A 12260-nucleotide genomic window follows, 5' to 3' on the forward strand; every position below is an offset into this window, starting at 1 on the left:
TTGTCGATCCGGCCGACGACTTCTCTCAGTCGACCGATGAAAGGCCCAACTTTGCCCAGGCGAATGTGCGCTCGGAGCAGATCTCGATTGGCGTCCTCACCGAGTGGAATGTTCTTGCGAATCGACCGCTCCATGTCAGCTGCTTCAGCCTCCGCGTCCATGCAAAAATCTGCAAACACAGGACAAGCAAACAATAAGCGCCGAGTGTAACGCACATACCACAAGCACTCGGAAAACAGGACTTACCACCCAGACGCGTTATCATCTGTCGGGCCCAGTCACTGACGTATTTTTCCTGCGCTATACACCGCTTGTTCAGCACATTCATTTGCCCCATCAGATCAGGCCTTTGCGCCTTCATCTTATCAACTTCAGCAGTCAGTGCCTTGTTCGCTTCACGGGCCTGCTCCAACGACTTCTCTCGTTCCACCAGAACATCCTTCATACCAGCCATGGCAACCAGTGCCGCATCCAGCTCACCAGCAAACTGAACCTTTTCAGCCCTCAGAGTCTCGTACGCCGTCCCCATCTAGCAAGTTTTCTGCGAGCCAGCGCCAAGAGACGATCAGCCAAATCCAACAATAAAAAGTCTAAGTTCTTCAGACCCCTACCGACGCAAGCAGTCGACAGCGGTCTCGGGGACTACACCCAGTGGGTTCACTGAGAGTGACCCCACTGGCATGAAACTCAAACAGGTCCGCCCTATTGAGCTACATGACAACACCTAAGCTTGTGAGGCTACTACTACCCGACCTGAGTAAAATTACTCTCGGGGACTCATCCAGTAGGTACACTCCGAGTGCCCCAACTATCAGCACTCGAACAGATTAATTTGTGATCTGATCAAATCAAAGACAATGCGTATAAAGACAACTACCGGTGCAAGCACTCGACAGAAGTCTCGGGGACTACACCCACTGGGTTCACTAAGAGTGAACCCATTGCAAAAATCATACGATATCCGAACACACCCAGTGGGTTACAAGAGAAAAGTAAATACTTACTAGCCCACTTACTCGGATATCGTCCCGCAGTTCCAAGCTTCGCTGGTACAGGGACGCGATGGAGTCGTACGCCTTCTTGGCTTCTCCCGCCATTAGCTCCGCCTGCACCATGGCCCCCTTGGCTGCTCCCACCTGGTCTTCTGAGAGGTGATGCACGTTGTACTCGATGTTCAACGGGCCTGGCATCGTTGAAGGCTCCTTCGGCATCCCAAGGCCCACTCCAGTCGATTCAGCAGCAATGAGCGTCGTTTCAGTCGATGGCATCGCCTCAGCCAGCGGCACGTCCGCGGCGAGAGCAGTAACTGGCGGAGCAGTTTCAAGGACAGGCACCGCAGCTTTCTCAGACCTTCCCTGGTCACCCTCATCCGCATAAATCACCCCTGAGAGAAACCCGACCAAACGGCGTAAGATCACAGAAAAAGGGCAAGACCGAAGACAGAATTCGCGATGCAATAATATAAACTCTCGGAATCGCTATGACGCACCTGGCTGGGACGAGACAACATTGTCCGTGTCCATGGGATCATCTCCCTGGCGCGCCGGAGAGGTGGCAGAGGTGGCAACCCTGTCGAGTGAAATTCATTCGACCATCAAACAGGAGTTTAATCGAATATCAGAAGAAGTTAGAAGAACAATGCACTTACGTTGAGGTGACGGGAACGATGACCCTCATCCGCGGCAAAGCCTTCCGAGATTTAGATCCGCTCGGTTTGGCCACCTTGGAAGGCTGACCCGCAGGTTCGGCAGCAGCGTCCCTGGTCCTCTTGGCGCTCCGAGCACTCGGGACCACGGGAGCAGTTGGCGGAGCACTCGAGGATGCTGGAAGGGCCGAGGGAGCTGCAGGTTCATGCCGGCGCTTGGTTTGGTGCCCTGGCGGCGGAGGTGGCGAGTCCTTCTCTTCGTCTTCCTCCTCTTCTTCACCAGACTCCTCCTCCGTCTCCCCACTCTCGGAGACGTACTCGACGCTCTCCACGCTGCCCTCCTGGCTGCCCTCTTCCTCCTCCTCGGCCGGGTTCCCGTTCGAGACAGGGGAGAACCAGTTGGTCCACTTCTGCATAAAATACAGTTGGTGACATCAGACGTCAGACGACGATTCAAGACAGCGATAAATCTAAGACAGTTATGTGCGCTCGACAAGTTGTAGTCACCTCGTTCGGAGGAGGGTTGTCCGCACGGAAAGCCTTCACACGCCGGGACCCTCTGGGGTTCTCGCAGGCGCCTGTGATCTGGAGCACCCACGACGCCACTGTCTCCCCAGTCACGCACTCGACGTTGGTCTGAGTGGAGTCTTCGGGTCCCGTGTAATGCCACATGGCGCGGTCTCGAGCCTGCAGTGGTTGGATGCGCCGGCCGAGGAAAACCTCCAGCAAATCTATGCCGGTGACTCCCTTTCTGACGACATCTACGAGTGCGTCGACCAGGGGCTGGATACGGATCTTCTCCGCCTTCGTGAGCGTGAGCTGCTTAGGCGGAATTGGTCGATCTAAGCTAAAAGGAGGCATCCCTGTCGTGGCATTCGGGCAAGCGACGACCTGGCAGTAGAACCATGTCGACTGCCAGTTCCTAACCGATTCACTTAGCTGAAGAGCGGGATAATTACTTTTGCTCTTCTTTTGGAAGCCTAAACCCCCACAGAGCTGGAGAAGGTGAGTCTTATCATCCGACTGATTAAGTCGTTTGATGGTTTGGGACCTAGCAGAGAAGATATGTTTGAAAAGCCCCCAATGGGGAGGACAACCGATCAAGCACTCGCACAAGACTATGAAAGCAGAGAGATGGGCGATGGCACTCGGGGGAAAGTGGTGGAGCTGCGCCCCAAAGTGGTTCATTATGCCTTTGAAGAAAGGGTGCGGGGGCAGGGAGAAACCTCGATGCACGTGGCTGAGCAGCAGGACGCGCTCCCCCTCCCGGGGCGCCGGCTCGGTCTCACCCTCCTCCGGCAACCTCCATGACTTGTGCGCGATCATCCCGTGCTCCACCAGCTCCAGCAAGCTCTCCTCCGTCACCGTGGAGGGGAGGAAGTCCCCCTGGATCCACCCCGCTGGTAGCGCTCGCTGCCTCCGCGCAGGAGCCGCCGCCTTCCCCCTCTTCTTCCGTGCCTCTAGCTTGCTAGTCTGCCCCTTGGTCATGGCGGAAGCTGCGTATGCGCGAGGGAGAAGGAGAAGGAAGAAGCTTGGGGTGCACAGAGGACGGCGAAGGAAGCGGAGCAAACGCGAGATGTCTGGTGAGCGTAACGGAAAACCCTCACCGTTGGGATTTAAGTAAGGTTCCGACTGGGCCACTGCCAAGTGGCCCCGAAACCTTATCCCCCGACCAACCGCGGCGATATCAGTGGAGAAGATGAAGGCACGAGAATAGAGGCGTCAGGCGCTACTCAAGCGCGATGGCGTCATCCATGCTGAGCGCGCGATAACCGAAATTTGAGGATCCCGGAAAATCCGCCGCTGTCAGTTGACTGATCACGTCAGGAGATACCCTGGAAGCACTCGGTTTCCAACAGTTTGTTCCACCAATACTTCCACTCGGATCGTTGGTCAGAAAAGATAAAATGGATCGAGGCAAGCAACGCCAAAGACACATCCGTTCCAGTCGGATCCAAACTTCAAGCATCGCTTCGTCATTCCAACCCTAATCCATTCGGGGACTAATGATGGGGTTATAGTCCTAGGGTAGGGTCATAGGCCTGCCCTGAAGGTCCAACCCAAGGACTACCCCTCATAAGGGACAAGGCCCTTAGTCAGCTCCGACTGAACTAAGGAGTTCCCTTCATCCAGTCGGTAACAGATCCTCGACCGTCCAGTCGGAGATTTGTTGGAATTATGCCGTAGAGGCAATAATAAATATAGTTATTATTATAATTCCTGTATCAAGATAATCGTTTATTATCCATGCAATAATTGTATTGAATGAAGACTCATTTACATGTGTGGATACATAGACAAAACACTGTCCCTAGCAAGCCTCTAGTTGGCTAGTCAGTTGATCAAAGATAGTCAGTGTCTTCTGATTATGAACAAGGTGTTGTTGCTTGATAACTGGATCACGTCATTAGGAGAATCACGTGATGGACTAGACCCAAACTAATAGACGTAGCATGTTGATCGTGTCATTTTGTTGCTACTGTTTTTCTGCGTGTCAAGTATTTGTTCCTATGACCATGAGATCATATAACTCACTAACACCGGAGGAATACTTTATGTGTATCAAACGTCGGAACGTAACTGGGTGACTATAAAGATGCTCTACAGGTATCTCCGAAGGTGTTCGCTGAGTTAGTATGGATCAAGACTGGGATTTGTCACTCCGTGTGACGGAGAGGTATCTCGGGGCCCACTCGGTAATACAACATCACACACAAGCCTTGCAAGCAATGTGACTTAGTGTAAGTTGCGGGATCTTGTATTACGGAACGAGTAAAGAGACTCGCCGGTAAACGAGATTGAAATAGGTATGCGGATACTGACGATCGAATCTCGGGCAAGTAACATACCGAAGGACAAAGGGAATGACATACGGGATTATATGAATCCTTGGCACTGAGGCTCAAACGATAAGATCTTCATAGAATATGTAGGGTCCAATATGGGCATCCAGGTCCCGCTATTGGATATTGACCGAGGAGTCTCTCGGGTCATGTCTACATAGTTCTCGAACCCGCAGGGTCGGCACACTTAAGGTTCGACGTTGTTTTATGCGTATTTGAGTTATATGGTTGGTTACAGAATGTTGTTCGGAGTCCCGGATGAGATCACGGACGTCATGAGGGTTTCCGGAATGGTTCGGAAACGAAGATTGATATATAGGATGACCTCATTTGATTACCGGAAGGTTTTCGGAATTACCGGGAATGTACCGGCAATGACGAATGGGTTCCCGGAGTTCACCGGGGGGCAACCCACCCCGGGGAAGCCCATAGGCCTTGGGGGTAGCACACCAGCCCTTAGTGGGCTGGTGGGACAGCCCAAGAAGGCCCTATGCGCCACAGGAAGAAAATCAAAGAGAAAAGAAAAAAAAGGAGGAGGTGGGAAAGGAAAGAAGGACTCCACCCACCAAACCAAGTAGGACTCGGTTTGGGGGGGGAGACCTTCCCCCCTTGGCTCGGCCGACCCCCTTGGGGTTCCTTGAGCCCCAAGGCAAGGCTCCCCCTCTCCCACCTATATATACGGAGGTTTTAGGGCTGATTTGAGACGACTTTTCCACGGCAGCCCGACCACATACTTCCACGGTTTTTCCTCTAGATCGCGTTTCTGCGGAGCTCGGGCGGAGCCCTGCTGAGAGGAGATCATCACCAACCTCCGGAGCACCGTCACGCTGCCGGAGAACTCTTCTACCTCTCTGTCTCTCTTGCTGGATCAAGAAGGCCGAGATCATCGTCGAGCTGTACGTGTGCTGAATGCGGAGGTGCCGTCCGTTCGGCACTAGAATGTGGGACTGATCGCGGGACGGTTCGCGGGGCGGATCGAGGGACGTGAGGACGTTCCACTACATCAACCGCGTTCACTAACGCTTCTGCTATACAGTCTACGAGGGTACGTAGATCACACATCCCCTCTCGTAGATGGACATCACCATGATAGGTCTTCGTGCGCGTAGGAAAATTTTTGTTTCCCATGCGACGTTCCCCAACAGTGGTATCTGAGCTAGGTTCATGCGTAGTTGTCTTCTCGAGTAGAACACAAAAGTTTTTGTGGGCGGTGATGTGTGTTTTTCTGCCCTCCTTAGTCTTTTCTTGATTCCGCGGTATTGTTGGATTGAAGCGGCTTGGACCGACATTACTCGTACGCTTACGAGAGACTGGTTACATCGCTACGAGTAACCCCGTTGCTCAAAGATGACTGGCAAGTGTCAGTTTCTCCAACTTTAGTTGAATCAGATTTGACCGAGGAGGTCCTTGGATGAGGTTAAATAGCAACTCATATATCTCCGTTGTGGTGTTTGCGTAAGTAAGATGCGATCCTGCTAGATACCCATGGTCACCACGTAAAACATGCAACCACAAAATTAGAGGACGCCTAACTTGTTTTTGCAGGGTATGCTTGCGATGTGATATGGCCAACGATGTGATGTGATATATTGGATGTATGAGATGTTCATGTTGTAATAGATAATATCGCCTTGCACGTGGATGGTACGGCAACCGGCAGGAGCCATAGGGTTGTCTTTATACTAACGTTTGTGCTTGCATATGCGTTTACTATTTTGCTAGGATGTAGCTTTAGTAGTAATAGCATGAGTAGCACGACAACCCCGATGGCGACACGTTGATGGAGATCATGGTGTGGCGCAGGTGACAAGAAGATCATGCCGGTGCTTTGGTGATGGAGATCAAGGAGCACGTGATGATGGCCATATCATGTCACTTATGAATTGCATGTGATGTTAATCCTTTTATGCACCTTATTTTGCTTACAACGACGGTAGCATTATGAGGTGATCTCTCACTAGAATTTCAAGACAAAATTGTGTTCTCCCCGACTGTGCACCGTTGCTACAGTTCGTCGTTTCGAGACACCACGTGATGATCGGGTGTGATAGACTCAACGTTCACATACAACGGGTGCAAAACAGTTGCGCACGCGGAACACTCGGGTTAAGCTTGACAAGCCTAGCATGTGCAGACATGGCCTCGGAACACATGAGACCGAAAGGTCGATCATGAATCATATAGATGATATGATTAGCATAGGGATGCTTACCACTGAAACTATGCTCAACTCACGTGATGATCGGACTTGAGCTAGTGTAAGTGGATCATGAACCACTCAAATGACTAGAGAGATGTACTTTTTGAGTGGGATTTTAGCGAATAATTTGATTAAGTTAAACTCTAATTGTCTTGAACATAGTCTAAGTCCACTTTGAATATATTTGTGTTATAGATCATGGCTCACGCGACAGTCACCCTGAATTTTAATATGTTCCTAGAGAAAGCTAAGTTGAAAGATGATGGAAGCAACTTTGTAGACTGGGCTCGTAATCTTAAGCTAATCTTACAAGCTGGGAAGAAGGATTATGTCCTTAATGCTGCGCTAGGAGATGAACCACCCGCTATGGCTGATCAGGATGTTAAGAACGCTTGGTTAGCACGTAAGGAGGACTACTCAGTAGTTCAATGTGCAGTCTTGTATGGCTTAGAACCGGGACTTCAACGTCGCTTTGAGCGTCATGGAGCATTTGAGATGTTCCAGGAGTTGAAGTTTATCTTTCAGAAGAACGCCCGGATCGAGAGGTATGAGGCCTCCGATAAATTCTATGCTTGCAAGATGGAGGAGAACTCGTCTGTCAGTGAACATGTGCTCAAAATGTCTAGGTACTCAAACCGTCTAGCTGAGCTGGGGATTGAACTCCCGCAAGAGGCTATCACTAACAGAATCCTTCAATCACTTCCGCCAAGCTATAAAGGCTTTGTGTTGAACTACAACATGCAAGGGATGAACAAGTCTCACGGCGAGTTGTTTGCGATGCTGAAAGTCGCAGAGTCTGAACTCCGTAAAGAGCATCAAGTGTTGATGGTGAATAAGACCACTAGTTTCAAGAGAAACGACAAAGGCAAGAAGGGTAATTCAAAGAAAAGCGGCAAGCATGTTGCCAATCCGACGAAGAAACCCAAAGCTGGACCTAAGCCTGAAACAGAGTGTTACTATTGCAAGGGTATGGGTCACTGGAAGCGCAATTGCCCCAAGTATCTGGCAGATAAGAAGGCGGCCAAAGAAAAATCAGGTATATTTGATATACATGTTATTGATGTGTACTTAACCGGCTCTCGTAGTAGTGCCTGGGTATTCGATACCGGTTCTGTTGCTCATATTTGCAACTCGAAACAGGAACTGCGGAATAGACGAAGGCTGGCGAAAGATGAAGTGACGATGCGCGTCGGAAATGGTTCCAAGGTTGATGCAATCGCCGTCGGCACAGTTTCACTTCAGTTACCATCAGGATTAGTTATGAACTTGAATCATTGTTATTTAGTGCCTGCGTTGAGCATGAACATTATATCTGGATCTTGTTTATTGCGAGATGGTTACTCTTTGAAGTCAGAGAATAATGGTTGTTCTATTTCTATGAGTAACATCTTTTATGGTCATGCACCCAATGTGAGAGGATTGTTCATATTGAATCTTGATAGCGATACACACATACATAACATTGAGACCAAAAGAGTTAGAGTTAACAATGATAGCGCCATATTTTTGTGGCACTACCGCTTAGGTCATATTGGTGTAAAGCGCATGAAGAAACTCCATGCCGATGGACTTTTGGAGTCACTTGACTTTGATTCACTTGACACGTGCGAACCATGCCTCCTGGGCAAGATGACTAAAACTCCGTTCTCCGGAACAATGGAGCGTCCAAGTGACTTGTTGGAAATCATACATACCGATGTGTGTGGTCCGATGAGCGTAGGGGCACGCGGCGGATATCGTTATTTTCTCACCTTCACTGATGATTTGAGTAGATATGGTTATGTCTACTTAATGAAGCACAAGTCTGAAACATTTGAAAAGTTCAAGCAATTTCATAGTGAAGTTGAAAATCATCGTAACAAGAAGATCAAGTTCCTACGGTATGATCGTGGGGGTGAATATCTGAGTTTCGAGTTTGGTGCTCACTTAAGACAATGTGGAATTGTTTCACAGTTGACACCGCCTGGAACACCACAGCGTAATGGTGTGTCCGAAGGTCGTAATCGTACTTTATTAGAGATGGTGCGATCTATGATGTCTCTTACCGATTTGCCGTTATCGTTTTGGGGTTATGCATTAAAAACAGCTGCATTCACTTTAAATAGGGCACCATCAAAATCCATTGAGATGACACCATACGAACTGTGGTATGGCAAAAGGCCAAAGTTGTCGTTTCTTAAAGTTTGGGGATGTGATGCTTCTGTCAAAAAGCTTCAGCCTGAAAAGCTGGAACCCAAAGCGGAAAGGTGCGTCTTCATAGGTTACCCAAAAGAGACAGTTGGGTACACCTTCTATCTCAAATCCGAGGGCAGTGTGTTTGTTGCTAAAAACGGAGCTTTTCTCGAGAAGGAGTTTCTCTCAAGAGAATTGAGTGGGAGGAAGATAGAACTTGACGAGGTTGTCGAACCTCTCATCCCTCTGGATGGTGGCGCAGGGCAAGGGGAAACCTCTGTCGTTGCGACGCCGGTTGAGGAGGAAGTTAATGATAATGATCATGAAACTCCGGTTCAAGTATCTGTCGAACCACGCAGGTCGACGAGACCACGTGCTGCTCTAGAGTGGTACGGTAATCCCGTCTTATCAATCATGTTGTTCGACAACAATGAACCTCCAAATTATGAAGAAGCAATGGTGGGCCCAGATTCCAACAAATGTCTAGAAGCCATGAAGTCCGAGATAGGATCCATGTATGAGAACAAAGTGTGGACTTTGGAAGTACTGCCTGAGGGCCGCAAGGCTATTTAGAACAAATGGATCTTTAAGAGGAAGACGGACGCTGACGGCAATGTGACCGTTTATAAAGCTCAACTTGTGGCAATGGGTTTTTCACAAGTTCAAGGAGTTGACTACGATGAGACATTCTCACCCGCAGCGATGCTTAAGTCCGTCAGAACCATGTTAGCAATAGCTGCATTTTTCGATTATGAAATCTGGCAGATGGATGTCAAAACGGCGTTCCTTAACGGTTTCCTTAAGGAAGAATTGTATATGATGCAACCCGAAGGTTTTGTCGATCCTAAGAATGCTAACAAGGTGTGCAAGCTCCAGCGATCCATTTATGGACTGGTGCAAGCATCTCGGAGTTGGAACAAACGCTTTGATGAGGTGATCAAAGCATTTGGGTTTATACAAGTGGTTGGAGAATCTTGTATTTACAAGAAAGTGAGTGGGAGCTCTGTGGCGTTTCTAATATTATATGTGGATGACATATTGCTGATTGGAAACAACGTAGAGTTTTTGGAGAGCATAAAGGATTACTTGAATAAAAGTTTCTCTATGAAGGACCTAGGAGAAGCTGCTTAGATTCTAGGCATTAAGATCTACAGGGATAGATCAAAACGCGTGATAGGACTTTCACAAAGCACATACCTTGATAAAGTTTTGAAGAGGTTCAAAATGGAACAGTCCAAGAAAGGGTTCTTGCCAGTTTTACAAGGTACGAGATTGAGTAAGACTCAGTGCCCAGTAACTGATGAGGATAGAGAGCATATGCGCACCGTCCCCTATGCTTCAGCCATAGGTTCTATCATGTATGCAATGTTGTGCACTAGACCGGACGTTAGCCTGGCCATAAGTATGGCAGGTAGGTTCCAAAGTAATCCAGGACTGGATCACTGGACGGCGGTCAAGAATATCCTGAAATACCTGAAAAGGACTAAGGAGATGTTTCTCGTGTATGGAGGTGACGAAGAGCTCACCGTAAAAGGTTACGTCGATGCAAGCTTTGACACAGATCCGGACGACTCTAAGTCGCAAACCGGATACGTATTTATTCTTAATGGGGGTGCGGTAAGCTGGTGCAGTTCCAAGCAAAGCGTTGTAGCAGATTCTACATGTGAAGCGGAGTACATGGCTGCCTCGGAGGCGGCTAAGGAGGGTGTCTCGATGAAGCAATTCATTACGGATCTTGGAGTGGTGCCAACCGCACTGAATCCAATAGCCTTGTTCTGTGACAACACGGGTGCCATTGCCTTAGCAAAGGAACCACGGTTTCACAAGAAGTCGAGACACATCAAATGACGCTTCAACCTCATCCGCGACTACGTCGAAGGGGAGGACGTAAATATATGCAAAGTGCACACGGATCTGAATGTAGCAGACCCGCTGACTAAACCTCTTCCACGGGCAAAGCATGATCAACACCAGAACTGTATGGGTGTTAGATTTATTACAATGTAATTCGCATGATGATGTGAGGGCTAGATTATTGACTCTAGTGCAAGTGGGAGACTGTTGGAATTATACCCTAGAGGCAATAATAAATATAGTTATTATTATAATTCCTGTATCAAGATAATCGTGTATTATCCATGCTATAATTGTATTGAATGAAGACTCATTTACATGTGTGGATACATAGATAGAACACTGTCCCTAGCAAGCCTCTAGTTGGCTAGCCAGTTGATCAAAGATAGTCAGTGTCTTCTGATTATGAACAAGTTGTTGTTGCTTGATAACTGGATCACGTCATTAGGAGAATCACGTGATGGACTAGACCCAAACTAATAGACATAGCATGTTGATCGTGTCATTTTGTTGCTACTGTTTTTCTGCGTGTCAAGTATTTGTTCCTATGACCATGAGATCATATAACTCACTAACACCGGAGGAATACTTTGTGTGTATCAAACGTCGCAACGTAACTGGGTGACTATAAAGATGCTCGACAGGTATCTCCGAAGGTGTTCGTTGAGTTAGTATGGATCAAGACTGGGATTTGTCACTCCGTGTGACGGAGAGGTATCTCGAGGCCCACTCGGTAATACAACATCACACACAAGCCTTGCAAGCAATGTGACTTAGTGTAAGTTGCGGGATCTTGTATTACGGAACGAGTAAAGAGACTTGCCGGTAAACGAGATTGAAATAGGTATGCGGATACTGAAGATCGAATCTCGGGCAAGTAACATACCGAAGGACAAAGGGAATGACATACGGGATTATATGAATCCTTGGCACTGAGGCTCAAACAATAAGATCTTCATAGAATATGTAGGGTCCAATATGGGCATCCAGGTCCCGCTATTGGATATTGACCGAGGAGTCTCTCGGGTCATGTCTACATAGTTCTCGAACCCGCAGGGTCTGCACGCTTAAGGTTCGACGTTGTTTTATGCGTATTTGAGTTATATGGTTGGTTACTGAATGTTGTTTGGAGTCCCGGATGAGATCACGGACGTCACGAGGGTTTTCGAAATGGTCCAAAAATGATGATTGATATATAGGATGACCTCATATTATTACCGGAAGGTTTTCGGAGTTACCGGGAATGACGAATGGGTTCTAGGAGTTCACCGGGGGGGCAACCCACCCCGGGGAAGCCCATAGGCCTTGGGGGTGGCAAACCAGCCCTTAGTGGGCTGGTGGGACAGCCCAAGAAGGCCCTATGCGCCATAGGAAGAAAATCAAAGAGAAAAGAAAAAAAGGAGGAGGTGGGAAAGGAAAGAAGGACTCCACCCACCAAACCAAGTAGGACTCGGTTTGGGGGGGGAGACCTTCCCCCCTTGGCTCGGCCGACCCCCTTGGGGCTCCTTGAGCCCCAAGGCAAGGCTCCCCCTCTCCCACCTATATA

Source organism: Hordeum vulgare, chromosome 4H (assembly GCF_904849725.1).
Source record: "Hordeum vulgare subsp. vulgare chromosome 4H, MorexV3_pseudomolecules_assembly, whole genome shotgun sequence".
Lineage (NCBI taxonomy): Eukaryota > Viridiplantae > Streptophyta > Magnoliopsida > Poales > Poaceae > Hordeum > Hordeum vulgare.